At 46.5% G+C, this 21112-nt stretch overlaps 1 protein-coding gene across 12 annotated transcripts in view; it reads left to right on the top strand.

Annotated features, from left to right (window-relative positions):
• Positions 1-21112, top strand: part of KIAA0513 (KIAA0513 ortholog) — a 54877-nt gene that overhangs the window by 9476 nt on the left and 24289 nt on the right. For 5 of the 12 annotated variants that reach the window (XM_081806297.1, XM_006734953.3, XM_081806296.1 and 2 more), the window contains exon 1: positions 7-148. The exons of 3 other annotated variants lie outside the window; for them this stretch is intronic. The gene's annotated coding sequence lies outside the window, so the exon portion shown is untranslated. Of the gene's footprint in view, positions 1-6; positions 232-10096; positions 10188-12116; positions 13303-21112 lie in introns of those variants that run through there. 4 more of the 12 variants (XM_081806291.1, XM_031029886.2, XM_081806292.1 and 1 more) reach the window with 4 other exon arrangements.

The raw sequence follows: 21112 nt of genomic DNA, 5'->3' as shown, positions 1-21112 counted from the left end.
GGGGGGCGGGCACGGCCTCCTGACTGACAGCTCGCGCAGCTGGCGCCTCGGAAGGACCCGGCTCTCAGGCCCGCGCAGTGGCCGCAGCGCCGAGCCGGAAAGCAGCCGTTCGCTCCCAGGTCCGACCCGTCGGCCGGTGCCCGCCGCGGTGAGAGAGGCTCCCGCCGGCGCCCCGGAGGGGGAAAACGCGTCACTTGTCCGGGCGGCGCGGGGCTCTCCGAGGGCCGGCGGGTGAGGGGCCGTGGGTGGAGGGAGGGGGCCGTGGGATGACGCGGGGTCGGGTTGGGGGTCGGGGCCTCGGGGGCTTTTGCAGGGTCCGCGCGAGCTGGGGGTGCGGAGGTGGAAGGGAAGCCGAGAGACCGCGGTGTGGGGGGCAGTGCAATACCTGGGGGGGGGCGATGGACAAGGGGTCCCCACCCCCTGGTGGCAGATGGTGTCGCCAAGTGGCTTTGGGGTGGAGTCGACTCCTCGGTCTTGGGGGAGGAAGAACCCCCAGACTCCTGGAAGGGCATGCTGGGGAGGGGGTGCCTGGAACCAGGATGGGAAAGACATTTGCCAAGTCGTGCTGTGTGTTCAGATGCAAGTTTGTTGCCTCTCTGCTCGGAGTGGCAGACGGGTGGGGTATGGAGTGAGGGAGAAAGGGCTCTGGACTGGAGGCCGCCCGTCAACTCCACCCATGCCTTCCCAGGGGCCCCCCATCCTCCGGACGGGTCAGTAAGCAAAGAGGTTTGCAGAGGGCACAGCTTCACGGGCGCCCTGTTAGCAGCTGGGTTTAGAACAGCTGGCTCAGGGCAGACGGAACCAGTGGCCCCGGGGGAATCGGAAAGGACAGGATGCGGTCTTCCTGGAGCTGGGTGCCTTTTCCCGCCGGTACCGGGTTTGTGCTTCCCTAGGTTGCACCTTGGTTGGATCTCAGAGAACGACTTTGCAGTGGGCACTAGCCATGGCCAGCTCGTCTAACTCTGTGGTTAAGTGTGGGGCAAGGGTGCCGACCTGCAGACTGAGCAGGAACTTGCCTCTGAGCTGGCCCAGGTGAGGCGCCCTGATGTGGAGGTTGTCCCTGCGGTGAGTCAGTGGTGGAGGCACATAGACAGCTGTCAGGGACCAGGCTGCCGCCCAGGCCATTGTCACCTAATGCTACTGTTTCAGAGTCATTTCATGAGAGGGACCCCCTCTGGGAACCTAAACCAGGGCAGCCAAGATATCGAACAGGGAATTGAGCAAAGAAAAAAAGGATGATTTTGACTGGTTACGCAGGAGCGCTCCTCCTTGGTCTTTTACATCTTCCCATTTGGAAGTTTATGTTTTCTCTTTGTTCAGAGTCTCTCCCTTCCACTGTCACTTTTTTTATGTTGTTCAGAAATAGGATTGCTCGGGGCGCCTGGGTGGCTCAGTTGGTTAGGCGATTGCCTTCGGCTCAGGTCATGATCCTGGAGTTCCGGGATCGAGTCCCACATCGGGCTCCCTGCTCGGCGGGGAGTCTGCTTCTCCCTCTGACCCTCCCCCCTCTCATGTACTCTATCTCTCTCTCATTCTTGCTCTCTCACATAAATAAATAAATAAATCTTTAAAAAAAAAAAAAAGAAAGAAATAGGATTGCTCACGCATCTGAAGCACAGGGCGAAAGGCTTTTGAGATCAGCTCACAATGAAAAAGTTGACTCATGAGATTTTCTTTTTCCCTAAAAGAAATGAAGATGACTGAGGACACACAGATAGGCGCTCTTAGTGATTACAGATTATCTCTAGCCTCTTGTATGGTTCTGGGATACATTCCCATTTTTTTTTTTTTTTTTGTAGTGTGTGTCTTTTGTATGGCAGTGTCAGTTAACGTGAAGGTGGTTTGTGTTATTTGAGAATGTGACGACTAAAGGCGGTGAAAAGCTACTACTGGGTGACATTAGTAAGTCAGAAACCTTTAATTTGCTACAGAATTCCAGAGAGTAGAGAATAGTGATTCTCTTTGGATGACAATTAATTTTGGTTCTTCAGGGGTAAATTGCCTTATGGTGACCCCAAGAGAGGACATCTTTTAGGACAATCCCAAGAAAGGTTTAGAATGGAATGAGTCATGCTATACGCTTCTCTCTCGCTCGCTTGCTAGCTCACTCGCTGCCTCGTCCCTCAAAAAAAGAAAATAATCAGGTTAAAAGAAACATCAAAACAACCTGGGAAGATTAAAAAAAAAAGGTCATGAAAATTCAACCGGCAGCAGGAAAAATACACAAAGGGAGGAGTAAAATCCTGTTGCTCATAATAACCCCTCACTTTTACGTGACAGAGTAATTTACAAAGGGCTTGTGCACAAAATCTCAATTGAGCTTCACCATAAGTGATAGGTGGTGTTAACACTCCCATGTCACAGATGAGAGAACTGAGGCTAAGCGAGTGCCCGGAGTCACTTAGGTCCTAGGGGGCCAAGCAAAAGGATAAACCTAGCCATCTGGTGTCAACCGGATGCAATAGTCTGTCATCAGCCTATGGAATGGGATATGGGAAGGATAGGACAGATTACAGCGCATCCGAGGACGCCAGCATCCGCGGGCAAAGCATCCTTCTCTCCCACCACTTGCCTCTTCACTAAGTCCGCTCAGCTCCCCGGTGCAGCTGCAACTTCACCACTTCCTCCACCCAAGCCTGAGAGAGTCTGCGTCTACTCAGATTTGTTTATCCGTCTTGGAGAAATCTAGTAGGAAGTATGCTTGCAAGGAGCCTCTTGCTCAATTGCTTGGTGTTTCCAAATAGTCTAGGTGTCTTCAGCTGTGATGCAAGAGAACAAAGCAATTCTAGGGAAACTTGCCCTTAGAGTTTTCCTTGTCCTCCTCCCGGAAGAAAAGTGTAGTGGTTGTGAAACGTGGGGAGCTGCCCCAGTAGTTTTGTTTATTGGATGCAGCATTCTATACCTGGCATTGTCCGGGTTATGGTGACACCTTTTTTTTTTTTTTTTTTTTTTAACCAGGTCACAGCTGTTCTCATTAGAGAAGAACACGCTTTAATTCCACTTTCTAGATCTGGACATCTAGATCTTGAAAAGGACTTCGGGGGAGGTTATCTGAGATATGTTTCAGTGGGCAGTGGTACAAAACAGAATTAAAATCCAAGACAATTTTAGGGCACAGCAATAGATGTATAGATCTGAATGAGAAAGAGGACAGTTCCAATCTACGACTCCATGCTTAGAGTATTGTGTTCTTTTCTGGACATCACATTTAAAAAGGACATAGGAAAAAAAATCAAGAATATTCATTGGAAATTGCTACAGGGATGAGTGAATTATAGCTGGTAAGCCTGAGAATCTGGGGAGCCATGGTCACAGAAGGTTCAGGGCTGTCATTAATAAACTTGTTCTATAATGGCCCAAGAACCAAAGGACGCAAGTTATAGTTAGGAAGATTTTGATTTAGTTTTGTTTTTGTTTTTTTTTAAGATTTTACTTATTCATTTGCAAGAGAAAGAGCAAGAGAGAGAGCACAAGCAGGGGAAGGGGCGAAAGGAGAGGGAGAGGCAGACTCTTTGCTGAGCAGGGAGCCTGATGCAGGGCTCAATCCCAGGACCCTAGGATTATGACCCAAGCCAAAGGCAGATGCTTAACCAACTGAGCCACCCAGGCACCCCAGGGAGATTTTAGTTTTAAGAACGTTATCATGCCAGTAATCTTTTAAAAACTATGGGTTGACTCATACCTCTCCCTAGGGGCTTCCCAATACTCTGGGGATTGAAATCAGACTTCTCACTGTGTTCTACTTGGGATGCTAGATGAGTGCTAGCTGCCCTTTCTTGTTTCTGCAGCTTCATGAGTTACCACTCTCTTACAAAAAGCCCACCTTCTTCTTGTGCCTTGAGCACATCCAGTTCACTCTGCCTCAGGGCCTTTGCATTGGCTTTTCATGTTGCCAGATTTTCCGTTGGCTGGCTCCCTGTCATTCAAGTGAGTGCTCTAAGGTCACATCCTTAGAACTTCCCTGACAACTAAAATAGCTTCTTCCTGGTCCCCAACCCATCCACTTTATTATATTATAGTGTTTTATTTCCTTCATAACAATATCAGAAATGATCTTCTTTGAGAAAGCTTTTATTGTCTGCTGCCCATTTACCACTGTATCAGCAGTACCCCCAAAGAGTGCCTGGCATATAGTTTCTCAATAAATATTTGTTGAATGAATGATTTTAATGACAGTCAGACCTTTTCAGAGATGGGAGGGATAGCTGCCTTGGTAGCTACCCAGTTAGTTTTCTTGTACTGGGGACAGTCAGACATAGGCTGACTAGCCGGCCGTTGGGCAAGACAATTCAAGCTCTAGATAGATAGGAAAGCAGATAACTTACTGTACTTCTTTCCCGGGGCTGCTGTAACAAAGTACCACAACCAGGGTGGCTTGAGACAACATCTGTTTATTCTCCCACTGTTTTAGAGACCAGGAGTCCAAAGTCAAGGTGCCGGCAGGGTTGATTCCTTCTTGGAGGTTCAGAGGGAGAACTGGTTCATGCCTCTCTGCCAGCCTCTGGTGGTCTCCAGCAATCCTCGTATTCCTTGGCTTGAAGCCTGCATCACTCCAGTCTCTGCCTCTATGGTCACATGGCCTCCCTCTCCCTTTGCGTGTGTGTGTGTGTGGGGGGGTCTGTTTCTTTTCTTATGTAAGGACGCCATCAAGTTGGTCATATTCCATTATGACTTTATTGTAACGTAACTAATTACATCTACAAAGGCCCTGTTTCCAAATAGGGTCACGTTCACAGATTCTGGGGGTTAGGACTTCAACGTATCTTTTTAGGGGACACAGTTCAATGCATAACACCTTCTAACTTCAAGATCCAGTGACATTTTAAGATTTTTAATTTATTTGACAGAGAGAGCAAGAGAGCACAAGTAGGGGGAGCAGCAGAGGGAGAGGGAGAAGCAGGCTTCCCACTGAGCAGGGAGCCCGATGTGGGGCTCGATCCCACACCCTGTGATCATGACCTGAGCCAAAGGCAGTCACTTAACTGACTGAGCCACCCAGGCACCCGGATCCAGTGACATTTTAAAGGGAAAGACTGGAAGGAGGTGCTGCATTCTCTTTAGGGATAATGACGTGGATTTGGGTATTTTTACATGAAGCATTGTGCTCTTTACAACTTGCAAGCTAAGTGGTGATCTGCATGTGCCAAAGTGAGGAGGCCAAGGGTCTGAGCAATTGAGTCAAAAGGTCAAGATGGACAAGGTCAAGAGGACAAGATGAGTCTCTTGTGTCAGATTGCAAGGCCCGTGGCCTCCCCCGCCTGCTACCGGAGGGGTCTTACTAGTGGCGCAAGGCCAGGGTAGGATGTGGGATTTGTCTGAGTGCTCTGCCGGAGCCCTTGAGGGATTATTTCCTTCCTCGGCGGTTTGCTTTACCCTGTCCTTGTAGGGGAGGCATGGCTCCTTGACGTCCCACGGTGAGGTAAATGGTGCACGTGAGCCTCACCCTGCCAACACCAAGCCTCGCGTGGCCAGCTCTGATGGGCCCTATAGCATTAGGAGAAGTTGTGTTTCCCCCTGTTGGGCTTTCCCAGGGATTCAGAGGGGCTTTTCCATAAGGCTTTAAGAGTTCTGGGTTTTAGTGTCTCGGGTTATGACCCCGAAAAAGTATTGCTGGTGTTCCAAGAATGAGCCATCCAGGAATTCATGGGGAAATTTTGCATTTTGGGGCCTGGGGTTGGGGGAGTGCACGAGAGCAGGGCAGGCTGCCAGCGAAACATCCGAAATGACTCACACCTTTGCTTTTGAGGCCTTTTCATTTCTGGCTCTGTCTCGCCTTATTAAGGGAGAGAGATAATCCCTCCTTTATTTAATGTAATGAATTTTGGGACAAGGTAATACATGCAGATGGTACAGAATTCGGATGGTAAGAAAAAGATGTCCGGTGAAGAGCAGTTCCTGCCTCTGCCTTCCCTGCCCCCTCCAGCTTCCCAGTCCCCTCCCCAGGGGCACCCATCACCCCCAGTTTCCTCCATCTCCTTCTAGATCTGCTGTCCCCTTTAATGTCCCCGAGTGCCACCTCCTCTCACACACCTCGAGGGCTCTGCTTACATCCCTGCCTTCCATTCTTCCTTCTGCTGCCTTTTCAGAACCCCTTCCGTGGGGACCTGGTGGGCTGATGCATTCCCACGTGTTAGGAGTTGATGACGAGCTCCTCTGCCAAGAGTTTTATATTTGGAGGGAAGGTGCTCAGAAGGAATGAGTGTGTGATGTAAAATGTGCGGTTCTGAGGCCAGAGGGTGGGGAGAATGCTTGTATTCCTGGGGTGGTTCTCAGAGTCCAGTTCCTTTGCCATCAGGGTTAGCCCTGAAGGGAGGCCAGTGCAGAGCATTCTGGGGGAGAAAGGTGGGAGGGGCACTTGTGCTCCTGAGGGGGTGTGTTGCTGCGACAGGTCATGCTGATTGGCTTTGCTCTGGCATACCCAGCAGTGTGCTCAGCGCTCTCTGGAGTCATCATGCTAACCCCCGCAAGAACACTCCCGGGTAGCTGCCGGTGCTGTCCCCAGTTCACAGATGAGAAATCTGAGGCGCGGAGAGGAACCTGCCCGCTGTCTACGGTTCTCATCTGTGTGTGGTGTAGTGGTCCCGTGTAGAACAGTGTCTTCCTAGCTCTCGAAAGGAAGAGTGACTCACATGTGGCCTGTGTGTGAGGTTGGTGCTGTTCAATAGAGCAAGGACGTTACATAAGAAGGACCTGCTTTCATCCTCAGGGGTTTTCTGGGCTCATTCCAGAAACGTTCTCTTGCCTCTCACAGTCCAAGACGAATGACCAAGATTCGTTCCACCATAGGAATAGTCTCCAGCAAATGCTGAGGGAAATGGCAGATTTGGAGGGGGGGAGAAAAGGGAGAAAGGGGGATTTTTTTTTTTCAGTTAATTACTGGATCCACTTAGGAAAACACCATATTCCTCAGTGACGTCCTTTCATAAACCAGCTGTGTGTCCTGAGGCATTTTCCTGGCCTTTGCATCACAGCCAGGCATGACTCAGAGCAAATGACTCACCAGTGGCAAAAGTGACCAGTGAGCTAGGGGAAAAACGAGGATCTAGCAACAGTAGAGCAAACAGTAAATGGAAAATACCAGAGCAGATGAGCTTAGAGGGCTGTTGTTTGCCAGCACTTCTGAGTTAGGGGACTTAGGGATGAACCCAGGAGGCTGAGATGCAAAAATAGGGCCCAATTAAAAGGGGTGAAAGCCTCATGAGAGAAGAAAACCAAATTTTGAGTTAATAGTAAAGTAGCAAGAATGACTTCATTCTTGCATTCATACTTAAGTGCATTAAGTGAGACCAAAACAATGATAAACCTAAAACCCCCCAGTTTTAAAAACTTCATTAGTGCGGTGGTACAAGGAAATAGGAAACCAGTTAACAGAGGAAAGCTAGTCTAACACCCTCCCTACTCTGCGAGGAGGCAGGTTAGCTGAACTTCATTAAGCAGCAGGATGGCTCTGAGAATCCTGATGCTCGATTTGGATAATAAAAAAAAATACTTCAGGGACGCCTGGGTGGCTCAGTTGGTTAAGCATCTGACTCTTAGCTTTGGCTTAGGTCTTGATCTCAGGGTTGTGGGATCAATCCCTGCATTGGGCTCTGCACTCAGCAGGGAGCCTGCTTAAGATTCTCTCCCTCCCTCCACCTTGCACTCTTTCTCTTTCTTAAAAAAAACAAACTTCATTTACCTGCTCTTGTGGTGGAAAGAGGTATTATATATAATCAAAATTTTAATGTAAGTTGAATTAACCAGACCTGTCTATCCTATGGGAAAGAAGTAGCATCTCTGATGTCATCTCCTATCCTCTTCTTTTTGTTTTTAAAGATTTATTTATTTATTTGAGAGAGAGAGAGAAAGAGTGAGTGTGTGTGTGAGAGAGCACGCGCTCTCTCACACACACACTCACTCTCTCTTTCTCTCTGTTTCTCAAATTGGGGGGAGGGGCAGAGGGAGAAGGGGAGAAGCAGACTCCCTGCTGAGCGTAGAGCCATACGCGGGGCTTGGCCCCACAACCTGTGAGATCACGACCTGAGTGGAAACCAAGAATCGGCTGCTCAACCCGACTGAGCCACCCAGGCGCCCTTCCTATCCTCTTCTAAGTAACCCCGCCAGCTGACCCAGAGTGGCCAAAAGCTTGAGGGGTCCCACGAGGTTGATGCCTCCCTCCTGGTGGTCCTGCTTCTGTTCTTGCTTGAATGCCAGTCCTTTCTCCACACAACCACCAGAGTGTAGCATCTTGGTAAAGCATAAATGAGGTCATGATGTTCCCCTGAGGCAAACCCTCCAGTGCTCTCCCATGGCTCCTGGGATGAAGCCCCAACCCCTTAGCTTGGCCTCCGAGCCCCTACCTCGCGCCTGGCCCGCAGCCCTGCCATCCTCAGCTCCTTCCCTCCCTCCCTGTGTCTACCCCACGGACCCATACACCCTCACTGTTGCTTTAATGGGCCAGGTTCATTCCCACTGCAGAGCCGTGAATTTGCCATTTCCTCGGGCTGGGATGCTGGTCCTCCAGATGTTAGAGTGACCCTCCCTGGCTTCTCAGGCTGAAGGGGCTCCCCACCTCCATCTGGTTTCTCTGGCCCAGCACTGTCCAATGGAAGTATGGGGTGAGCCGCATGCATTGTATTAAGTTTCTGGTAGCCACACTAAACAAGTAAAGAGAACAGGCAAAATTAATTTTTATCATGGATTTTATTTAATCCAGTATATCCAAAATCTCATTTCCACATCTAATCAATATAAAAATTATTAACGAGACATTTTACATTCTCGTTTTGTGCTAAGTCTGAAATCTGGTGCGGTCGGCACAGCTCAATTTAAATGAGCCACATTTCATGGGCTTCATACTCCTTTGTGGCCAGTGGCTACTCTATAGGACAGCATAGCTCTAACCTATTGAGCTTTATGTTATTCACAGCACTTAGACGGACTGTAATGGTCTCTTTGTTCTCCGACCAGAACATAAGCTCCCTGAGGGCTAGGCTTTTGTTTGTCTTACTCTTTTGAAATAATGCCTGGTACGCTGTGAACACACAATATTTGTTGAATGACGGTATGAACCTATGGCAGAATGAATGAGACACACCACATCCGCTTAACCTCCAGGGGCAACTAAGTAGCCAGTGCCATTTGGAGCCTGTTTTAATCAGAGGAATTCAATGCACAGGGTTTCCCGTGACCAATAATATTAACTGTTTCATATACAGACTTAGATATTGTTTAAGGTCTCCTGTGATCACTTTTATTGGGTTTGTTTTGGGTGGGTACAATGATAACCAAAGAGAGAAGGGTTTTCACTAGGAACCAGTTAACAGGATTGAGATTCTTTGGTGTTGTTTGCTGCTCGGAGTTAAAACGGGTCAGAGATTTCAACTGGGGGAAGCATCCAGAGACATTTTTGATTGTCACAACTTGGGGGTGTTTCTCGCATCGGTGCGGAGAGACCAGAGATAATCACCACACATCTTGCTGTGCCCACAGAGGACAGCCCTCACTGCAAAGACTGACCCAGCCCGAAAGTGCTGGGTAGGTCGGCCCTGCTGTAGATCAGCGTGATGCCAACATTTGTGGCGTTTCTGAGTCGCCTCTGATAATGTCAGGAAGGTTATTAGTCTCTGGAAACTTGACAGGTTCTCTGCAGACCCCATCTTTTCATGCCCTTCTCTCTCTCAGGCTAAACCTGCCTCTGTTTATCAGCTCTTTTCCTAAAAGGGTAGACCGAACAAAACGGCCTTCAGCTAAAGCATTTGAGAGGAAAGAAAATTAGCTTCCCTTTTAAACTGGGAGTTAGAATTCTGCAGGGAAGACATCTGGAAGAGCCTGTGTCCTCAGAACCGCGGATCAATACACTTGAAGTGCCCCCTGACAGCTGTTTAGTTACCTTCTGACCAGGGCAGCACCTGAACCTGATTTCTTTTCAGTTACGGGCAAGGAAACATCTGCCAAATATGCTTGTAAAAAATCCTTATTTACACTCCAAAGCAGGATTGGAGCACAGAATTATGTGCATTTTAATTCTTGTTATACATTAAGGCCCCCCAAAATAAGAGAATTTGGCTCCCATATTATTGGGGGTAGAAAAACGATTGTACGTTTCGATTTTCAGGTTTTGGGGAATACAGTTGACTCTGGAACAGCAGGTTCAACGGGTTTGAGCTGCACGGCTTGCTTATATGCAGATAATACAGTACCGTGTCGTAAGTGTATTTCCTCTTACAATTTTCTAAATACTGCTTTCTTTAGCTTGCTTTATTGTAAGACTAGAATATGTAATACACGTAACATAAAACACATGTTAGTAGACTGTTTACATCATTGGTAAGGCTTCTGGTCACCAGTGGGTTATCAGGAGTTAGGTTTTTGGGGAGTCAGAAATTATATGCAGATTTTCAACTGTGTGTGTGGGGGTCACCCCCCAACTGTGGTTCAAGAGTCAGCTGTACTTGCAAATACAAACTGAACTTGTACCAGACTTGGTGATCAATATTTGTCATCCCTCGCGACTCTCCAGCGAGGTCTGAATGCGACTGTGTTATCGGTGTGCGGGGTATCTACTGCCTTCCACTTCATGCTGTTCTCTCTGGAGTATCTTCCCTAGTCTGAGCGGCCGGCTTCTACTAGATTCAACCCCAGGAATGCAGTCTTTAAAGTCTCCCCGGGCAGAATGGAGCGCTCCTCCTTCTGGGCTCCCGCTGACATCTGCGTCCTGGAATTACGGCCCTCGTGATGTCCCTGTGATCATTTCCTTATATCTGTCCCTCCCTCGATCACGTTGGGGAAAGGAAGGCCCCGTACCCTGTTGTTCCTTGTACCCGCAGGACTTACTGCAGTCCCCACGACATGGTAGGGGCTTAATACATGTTTGTCCAACGAATGACCTGAATTTTACAAAATAACACCATTCACCTGTCCACGTCGGTACTGCCACCATCAGTGAAGAAAAGGGAAGCAGCGGCCACATTCTTTGGCCTAAGGCGGTGACATTCCAGGACGTGGCCCTGAACCGGGAGATGACACACCAGTCCAGGGACGAGAGTGACCATTTTCCCTGGTTCTCCTTTACCCATTTGGTGATGCTGTGGGCAGAAAGCATGGGCTCTGGATGCAGCTGTGTGGGCTCTAGATGAACCGCTTTGCCGCCTTGACATCACTCCGTCACAGCTACTTCCGTGAGTCTGTGCCTTTCCCCCGTGCCTCCCTTGTCTGTCTGCCAACCCCCACCATCCTCCGGAAATCTCAAGTCTCATCCAACTCTAACATCATGGGATTTTATTTGAGTTAAACAGCGTCTAGAATTATTTAGGGATAACTGTTTTGTTCCCACTCCTTTGCAGGCATCTCCTCTATTAGTGTTACTTTTCGATTGTTCAGGGTTTTCTTTTTTTTCCTTTAGACACTGAGTAACGTCTGTGAAAACCTAGCATTTGTGGGTGACCATTGCTGAGCTTTCCTTGTTGGCTGATCTCTACTGTAATAGGAATTAGGAAACCTCTTTAAATGCTGTGGAATAAATGTCTAAATCAGACATTGCCTGCATCACCCCCAAACAGGGAGACCCCTGGATTGCGTCTTCTTCCGTAGTGATGGGCAAGAGAGGGTGAGTCCACAGCATCTGTTTGGAGGGTCCTTATCCACACCCCAGGTTAGCACAGTTACCAGTTTGCATTATAGTAAGGCTGTGGCATCTGGCTCTGATTGGGTTTACCCAGACTCTTTCATTTTGGCTCTCTGGCTTTAGACAGCTGTTTAACTTTTCTTTCTTTTTTTTTTTTTTTAAAGATTTTATTTATTTATTTGAGAGAGAGAATGAGAGAGAGCATGAGAGGGAAGAGGGTCAGAGGGAGAAGCAGACTCCCCGCTGAGCAGGGAGCCTGATGCGGGACTCGATCCAGGGACTCCAGGATCATGACCTGAGCCGAAGGCAGTCGCTTAACCAGCTGAGCCACCCAGGCGCCCACAGCTGTTTAACTTTTCTAAGCCTTCAAGCTTTTTTTCAGTTGTAAAATGGGGATTCTATTCTAATAGACTTAGCCCACATGTTACGGGACAGTTAAATCAGGTTATCCGTGTAGAGCATTAGCTCAGTGCCCCGTACGTAGTGAGCATGAACGTTAGTGGTAATTATCATTTCCCTATTAACAAGTACTAAATAGTAGTAATAGTTAGCATTATGGGGAAGAACAGCCCAAACCAGCTTGGCTTTCTCGCACCATCGCATTCACCAAAGCAGCAGACGAGGAAGCAGGGGCTCTGACCTTCTGGGCAGCACGTACTACTGGGAACACCACGGCATTCAGGTGTGGCAGGACAGTCCACACGTGCCCGGAAGAGGAAGAAGCAGTGACTGTTTCGAGATGTCTGAAAATGCCATCCTTTTATTCAAATACGAACTTGTAAGGGGAGAAAAATTTTAGAAAAATGTGATTGTCTGTAGCTTCTAGAATGGGTAGTATAAAAATCTTTTAAATGTTTGATAGAAAGACCTGTCATGTCACATCTAAGACCACTCAGCAGAATCGTGATGCCCTGTCATTAGGTCCGGCAGGGAGTCTCTGTGGGTGCATGCATGTGTATGTATGTGTGTGTCTTCTCTGTTGTCCTTCTGCCTCTGTCTCTCTGTCCTTCTGATCGTTGGAACAACCTAGCAGGGATGGTCTGGCCAGAGGCACTCGGTGAAATAACCCTTTCCTCCCTGTCATGTTTTGGGGGATTCTGAGTCCAAAAAAAAAAAGGCATACTTGATCTCTCAGGTGAAAACTGAGTGTCTGGAATGGGATCTGAGGAAGATATTCATATGTGCTCAGTAAAGGAACAGCAGTTGGGCAATGGGGCAAATCACTCCAGGAAAGAAAACAAGCAAAGCAGGCCACGGGGGTGGCGTCCTGTCTCCTTTGCAGTCCTGGCAGAGGAACCAGCACAGTCCTCCCTTGGTTCTCCTGAGCCTCGGTGTATGACTGTCCCTGGCGCAGGCCCCAGGGTGGAGAGACAGGCTGACGACTGGCAGAGGTTTGGGTCAGGCTGTGGACAAGCAGGGAGAATATGACCCCCGCCCCGACGGCCGCATTGCCTCCAAAGACCAGGGTGCTGCCCTGCATGACTCCCAGGCCATTCTCTGTTCTCTTTGCTTGGGTTGTTCTGCCGTGAGCCGATCGTGGTGACATCTAATTGTCTGAAATGCCTTACGTGGACCGTTGTGCCCTTAGGAAGACATGCACGCGAGTTTTTCATCTCTGTCTCCTTAAAACCACAATGGCTCAGAAGGAAGGAAGCCCTGGTTACAGAAGGCCTGTCTTTTTCCCTCAAGGTCACTCGGTGAGTTCTCTGTGGCTCAGGGCCTTTGTCCAGTCCATGCTGAAGAGGCTGGATCCTCGTGTGGGTTTGCAGGAAGGAGGCGACCGCGGGCCGGAGCGCACGCCAGGGCTGCAGGCCCCCAGGAAGGGGAGATGGTGGTCTCCTGCTTCACCCAGGGCAGGTCCCAAGCTTTCCAGGCCATGACTGAGAAACCAGGCCCCTCCCCTGTGACCCTGACTGGGGAGCTTTGACTTCTGCATTTACTTTATTGTGATGCAGAAGAGTGAGACCCCAACTTTACCAGGAGCTTTGGAGACAGTCTCTCCCTCCATGATTACTAGGTCAGCAGGAAAGGAATCCTCCAATCCTAGTCATGGAAATGGTCTGTAACAGTCAGAGATGCCCTTCTGGACACGTCTGTGGCATGACAGAGTGGAAGGAGAGGAGGACAGGACCGCCAGCCAGCTGGTCTCAGCTGCTCAGGGCTGTCGGTGAGCACCGTTCTTTGGGGAGAGAGAGTCCTTATATGTGATGCTTAAGCAGATGCCCCATGCCCTTGTTTTAACAATGTAACAGAGGGAGTTCGGAAATTGGGTTCCACTTCAAGGATTCAATGATCCTAAGTCATTGTCACCTCAGATGAGGTGACCAGGTTCTGCCCTGTGTGGGGGGTGGGAGGGTGCTGTGCTCCAGCCTGTTCAGGCTGCATGGACAATTGTCACCTCCGACCAGCAATCAGCTCAAGGCTCTATCAGCTCAAGCCCTTTTGCGTGCCCAGCCTTGATCCTGACATCTAGCTCGGGCTTTCTGTACCCCTCTCAGGTGCAGGGCTGTGCTCCTAACGGGTGAGGCCCATCCTTCAGGGGCATCCACTTAGGGAGGAGTCCAGAAGGAAACATTGGCAGGTGCTGGGTAGCCCTCAGGAGGTGAGCCAGGCCATTGCACTTGACAGTGCTGTGTTCTAGCTTCTCATATGCAGGGAGTTGCCCTTGACTTCACTTTGGTCTTTGGCTATTTGTGCTTCATGTAGGGAATCTGGCAGGAGTCATGCCTGTGGGTTTCCCTCATTAAATCTTTCTCGCCATGTGTCTTTTCCCTCCCTACAGTCACGCCTGCTCTGTGTGGCTGTTCTACCTGTTTAGTTTGAAAACAAAACTAACTTAATCTGGGCTACTTTTTCCATGCATGACTCTCTCTTCCATGTACACAAAAGATGAAAAGAATCACAGAAAAATTGGGGACTCTGGTATTGTAGAACTACCCACTTCTGTGCTTCCACCCTGCCTAGCAAGAATGGGGACCATTTACCCACTGGAGGCCCTTCTCCCCTGCCTTCATCATTTCCGGCCCATCTCTGTCTGCTGGACCCTCGATTGTTCTTTGCTTCCCTCATGCGGCAAAGAAAGAATTCCTTTTCCAAGAGAGTGGGTATTGGTGCATAAACAGCAGAGAAGGGACAGCCTCTCTGTGGCCGGCGCCATCCTTTGAGGTCAGCTGGTGGTGGAGAGGCGATGGCTGACTCGGTTGCCCCACATTCTCCAGGGACCCACATTCAGAACCTGCTTGTCAGGAAAGGTGTGTAGCTCCAAACAGACACCTGGGAGAAATGTGGACAGAGAAACCAAGAAATCTAGGACACGTGGATGGATGATGGGCTGACGTCAGCCAAGCAGCTGAAGAATTGGGTCTCTAGAGCCCAACTTCTTATTTAAAAAAGGGAACTATCATTTACTTAGCCCCTGCTATGTTCTGGGAACTCGGCTGGCTGTTTCCACCTCTTTTTTTTCTTTTCTTTTTAATTAACCTATGGTAAAATTGACCTTTCCTTGGAGTAAATTTCTATGAGTTTTAAAATGTATAGATTCATTTAAAAAATAAAATAAAACATAGAGATTCGTGCAAACACTGCTGCATTCCGTTAGGAAACAAAACATTTTCTCCATCACCCCCCGAATCTCCTTGGGTTCTCCCTTGTGTTCACACCCACCCCCATCCCTAACTCCTGGTGACCACTGATACTCCTCTTCTGGGGCATGTCTTATAAATGGAATCATACCATAGGCAAACTTTGGAGAATGGCATCTTTCACACACCATAATGTGTCTGAGGGTCACCCAAGGTGTTTCATGTAGTAGGATTTTATTGCTGAGAGGTAGACAGACCATTGTATAGGTACCCCACAGTGTTTATTCATCCACCTGTTGAAGGACATTGGGTTGTTGTCCTTTTTTGATGATTAGGAATAGAGTTGCTAGAAACATTTGTGTACAGATTTTTGTGTGAATCTAAGTTGTTGTTTCTCTTGAATATGTGTGTCGGAGGGGCATTGCTGGGTTGTGTGACAAGTGTATGTTTAACTTTGTAAGAGGTGACCCAAATCTCCCATGCAGAATTCCAAATAATGTCTGTAGAAGCTCTACCCTGAAGGAGGTAGAGCATAACTACCCACTCCTTAAGTAGGGGCCGCCCATAGTGACATCCTTCCAAAGAGCATAGGATGGAAGAGGAGATTAACAAAAGAGTACCCTGTGTGGGGAAGCCTGATAACTATGCCCTCAGCTGGTGCTCAAGGTCAGCAGTGAGAAGTGCGGTCGATGGAATATGCCTCCGATATGACGTGGTGACAGTGGCACTTTGCTTCTGGTCTTCCTCCCCAAAATCCATACCCCCAGTCTAGCCAGGAGAAAAATGTCAGACAAATCCCACTTGAGGAACATTCTACGAAATACCCAACACATACTCCTCAGAATGGTTAAGGTCATCAAAACCAAGCGAAGTCTGAGAACCTGTTAGAGCCGAGAGGAGTCTCAGGAGACACAATGACTAACTCAGGGTCCTGGAACAGAAAAAGGGCATTAGGGAAGAGCCGAGGAAATAGAAACGAAGTACAGATGTTAGTTACTGAGAATGGATCGATACCGGTTCATGAATAGTGACAAATAGGGCTTATTCATATAAGATGTTAACAGTAGGAGAAACTTGATGTGGGTTATGTGGGAATTCTCTACTATCTTTGTGACTTTCCTGTAAATTTAAAACGCTTCAAAACGAAAAAGTTTATTAAAAAAAAAAACACCTGCCAAACCATTTTGCATTCCCACCAGCAACATATGAAGAGTTCCAGGTGCTCAGCATCATCGTCAGCACTTGGTACTATCAATATTTTTTATTGTAGCCATTTTAACAGATGTGTAATTGTAGCTTGTCATAGTCTCGATGTGCCTTTCCCCGTTGGCTGATGATGCTGACCCCTTTTCCCGTGCTGACTTACCATCCACGTGGTCTTTGTGCTGTGTCTGTCCTCCTTCCCCTTGGTAGTAAGTTGGCTGCTGCTTCTTTATGTTTTGAGAGTTCTTTCCACATTCTGGACACCAGTCCATTGTTGGCTCTGTGACCAACGGCTATTTTCTCCCAGTCTGTGACTTGCTTTTTCATTGTCGTAGCAGTGTTTTTCACACAGCAAAATCTTTTAATTTTTAGGAAGTCCAGTATATCAACTTTTCCTTTTATGGATGGTGCTTTCGATGTAATGTCTAAGAACTCTTTGCCTTGTTTTATCCTAAAAGTTTTGTGTTTTATGTTTTACATTTAGTCTGTGATCCATTTGACTCATTTTTATTTTTTATTTATTTATTTATTTTTTATTCATTTGAGACACAGAGATACAGAGAGAGAGAGGGAGAGAGAGCATGAGCAGGGAGAGAGGCAGAGGGAGAGGGAGAAGCAGGCTCCCCGCTGAGCAGGAAGCCCGATGCGGGGCTCGATCCCAGGATGCTGGGATCATGACCTGAGCTGAAGGCAGACGCCCAACCATCTGAGCCACCCAGGCGCCCCCATTTGACTCATTTTTAAATAAGATGTGAGGGTTAGGTCCAGATTCTTTTTACCTATCTATCGCTCTACCTCTCTCTCTTTTTTTTTAAGATTTTGTTTTTGAGTAATCTCTGCACCCAATATGGGGCTTGAACTACCAACCCCAAGATCAAGAGTCGCATGCCATGTTCCACCAACTGAGCAAGCCAGGTGCCCCAATCTTTCTCTCTTTGTCTCTCTCTCTCTGTCTCTCTATCCATCTCTCTATTCTCTCCCCCCGCCCCACATCTATCTTTCTATCTCTGTTTGCCCATGGATGTCCAGTTGTATCAACACTACTTGTTAAAATGACTATCCTTGGGCAACCCTCTTGGGTCCCCTCCCTCTTTGGGAGCTTTGTACTCTATCATTCAATAAACTTCACTATCGCTAAAAAATAATAATAATAATTAAAATAAAATGACTATCCTTGCTCCATTGAGTTGCTTTTGAATCTTTGTCAAAAATTAGCTGGCTGTACCTGTAAGCTGTCCTGTTTCATTGATCTGTGTGTTTATCACCCACCAACATCACACTGTCTTGACTATCATAGCTATCATAGTAAGTCTTAAAATCAGAAAGTGTGATTCTTCCAACTCTATTCTTCTCATTCAAAGTTGTCTTAGCTATTCTAGTTCCTTTGTCTATCCATATAAATTTTAGAATAAGCTTGTTTATATCTACAAAAAGTCCTTCTGGGATAGGAACTGTGTGAAATTTGGGAAATACCAATTTGGGGAGACTTCATATCTTTACTGTGTTTGGTCTTCCAATCCTCAGACACAGTATGTATCTCCTTTAGTAAGTCTTCTTTGGTTTCTTTCTTTTTAAAAAAAAATATTTTATTTATTTATTTGACAGAACGAGAGAGCGCAAGCAGGGGGAGCAGTAGAGGGAGAGGGAGAAGCAGGTTCCCCACTGATCAGGGACCCCAATGCAGGACTCGATCCCAGGACCCTGGGATCGTGACCTGAGCTGAAGGCAGACACTTAACCATCTGAGCCACCCAGGTGCCCTGGATTCTTTCATCAGTGTTTGGGAGTCTTCAGCATACAAATACTGTACATGTTTTGTTAGATTTGTGCTTAAGTATTTACTTTTTTCAAGTTACTGTAAATGCTATTCTGTTTTTAACTTCAGTTTCCAAATATTCATTACTAATATATAGAAACATGGTTGAATTTGTGTTAACTTTGTATCTTGCAAATTTGCAAAAGTCAGCTGTTCTAGAGATTTTTTAGAAAAAGATTCCTTAGGGGGCCCTCTGTCTGGCTCAGTCAGAGGAGCATGCAACCCTCGATCTTGGGGTTGTGAGTTCAAGCCCCACGTTGGGTGTAGAGATTACTTAAATAAATACTTAAAAAATATATTCCTTAGGGTTTTCTACTTAGACAATACATCATCTGTGAATAGACAGGATTATTTTCTTCTTCCCAATATTTTTTTCAGTGCCTTTTGATATCTTTCCCTGGCCTTACTGCACTAGATAAGACTCCTGTTGTACTGTGTTAATAGAAGTAGTGAGAGCCAATATTTTTGCCTTGTTCCCAACATTCTAGGGAAAGCATTCAGTCTTTCACCATTGTGTATGCCAAGTGAAGAGTTTTTATAGATGCTCTTTATCAAGTTGCGGAAGTTCCCTACTATTCCTATTTGCTGAGAACTTTAACATGAATGGGGATTGAATTTTGTCAAATCTGTTTTGTTGGATCACTCAGTATGATCCTATGTTCTTTAGACTGTCCATGCAGTGGATCACATTGTTTGATTTTTGCATCATATTCCCAGGATAAACCCTACTTGCTCATAATGTATTATTCTTTTTGTGTGTTGGTGTAGTTGATTTGCTGATGTTTAACATGTCTGCATCTATGTCCATGAAGGATGCTGGCTTGTCATTTTCTTATACTGTACTGTCTTTGTTTGATTTGGTAGAGTAATACTGGCCTCATAAAATGAATTGGAAAATGTTACATCCTCTTGCATTTTCAAAGAGAGATTGGGTATAATTGGTGTTTATTTAAATGCTTGGTAGAATTTGCAGTAAAAGCATCTGGACATGGAGATTTCCTTTTTGGAAGGTTCAAAACTATCAATTTCTTTTTTTTTTTTTTTTAAGATTTTATTTATTTATTTGACAGAGAGAGACACAGCAAGAGAGGGAACACCAGCAGGGGGAGGGGGAGAAGGAGAAGCAGGCTCCCCGCAGAGCAGGGAGCCCGATGTGGGACTTGATCCCAGGACCCTGGGATTATGACCTGAGCCGAAGGCAGTCGCTTAACCGACTGAGCCACCCAGGCGCCCCAAAACTATCAATTTCTTTAATAGTTATGGGACTATATGCGTTATCCATTTAATCTTGGGTGAATTTAGGTAGTTTGTGATTTTTAAGGAACTGAAATTAACCATCTTATCTAGCTTGTTGGCTTTATGTGTGCCCTTATCCATTTATTTACTTATTTATTCATTCATTCATTCATTCATTTATTCTTAGGGAGTTGGAAAGAGAGAGAGATGAGGGCAGAGAGAGAGGGAGAGAGAGAATCTCAAGCAGGCTCCACGTGGGGCTCAATCTCACAACCCTGAGACCATGACCTGAGCCAAAGTCAAAAGTCAGATGTTTAATTAACTGAGCCACCCAGGAACCCCTCTTGTCATCCTTTTAATGTCTACAGGGTCTCTAGTGATATTCCCCTCATTTATTCTTGATATTGGTGATCTGTATCTTCTCTCTTTCTTCATCGATCTTGCTTGAGGGTTATTAAGTTGAATGATCTTCTCGGGCGCCTGGGTGGCTCACTTGGTTAAGTTGATTGATCTTCTCTAAGATAGAAGACATTTTTAGTTGTATTGGTTTATTCTCGTTTTCAAGCTCATTGATTTCTGTTCTTTACTATTTCCTTTATGCTACCTTTTTTGGGGTTATTTTGATCTTTTTGTAGTATGTATGTGTGTATGTATGTATTTATTTTTAAAGATTTATTTATTTGAGAAAGAGAGTGCCGGTGGGGGAGGGGCAGAGGGAGTTGGAGACAGAAACTCAAGCAGCCTCAGCGCTGAGCGTGGAGCCCCAGGAGGGGCTTGATCCCATGACCCTGAGATCAGACCTGAGCCAAAACCAAGAATCCGACGCCCAACCAACTTCGCCACCCAGGCGCCCCATTTCCAGTTTTTAAGATAGAAGCTTAAATTATTGATTTGAGACCTTTGTTCTTATCTAACCTAAGTATTTCATGCTATAAATGTCTTTTTAAGCCCTGGCTTAGCTACATTTCATAGGCTTTAATTTGTTGTATTTTCACTTTCACTTAGTTGAGTACATTTTCTCGTGTTCTTTGGGACTTCCTTTTTGACTAGTGGATTGTGTAGAAGTATGCGGTTTAATTTCCAAATGTTTGAAGATTTTCCTGCTATGCTTCTGTTAACTTCTAGTCTAATTCCATTATGGTCAGAGAACATCCTTTGTGTGATTTCAGTTGTTTTAGATTTGCTAAGGTTTGTTTTATAAGCCATGATGTGGACTGTCTTGGGGAATATCCACTTGAAAAGAGTGTTTATTCTGCTGTTGTTTGGTGGAATGTTCTATAAATGTCAGTGAGATCCAGTTGGTTTATGTTATTGACCCACTCTTCTCTATCCCTGCTGATTTTCTGTCTGCTACCTACGTAGAGGAGTAAGAGACGAATCCTAAAGTCTCCAGCTGTAAGTGTGGCTTTGTCTCTTTTCCTTTCAGTTTTGTCACTTTTTGTTTCATGTATTTTGAAACTCTGTTGTTAAGCACATGCATATTTAAGATTGTTGTATCTTCTTGATGAATTGACACTTTTATCGTTACGTAGTGTTTCCTTTTATTCCATGTAATTCTCTTAGCTCCAACCTAAACTTTGTCCCTAACATAGCTTTTCCAGCTTTCTTTTGATTAGTGTTTGCATATTTCTTTTGTCTCTCCTTCTGTTGTTAATCTACTAATACCATTACA

This window comes from Leptonychotes weddellii, chromosome 16 (assembly GCF_054177405.1).
Source record: "Leptonychotes weddellii isolate Sample4059 chromosome 16, ASM5417740v2, whole genome shotgun sequence".
Taxonomy (NCBI): domain Eukaryota; kingdom Metazoa; phylum Chordata; class Mammalia; order Carnivora; family Phocidae; genus Leptonychotes; species Leptonychotes weddellii.
This window is presented reverse-complemented; position numbering and strand designations above follow the sequence as displayed.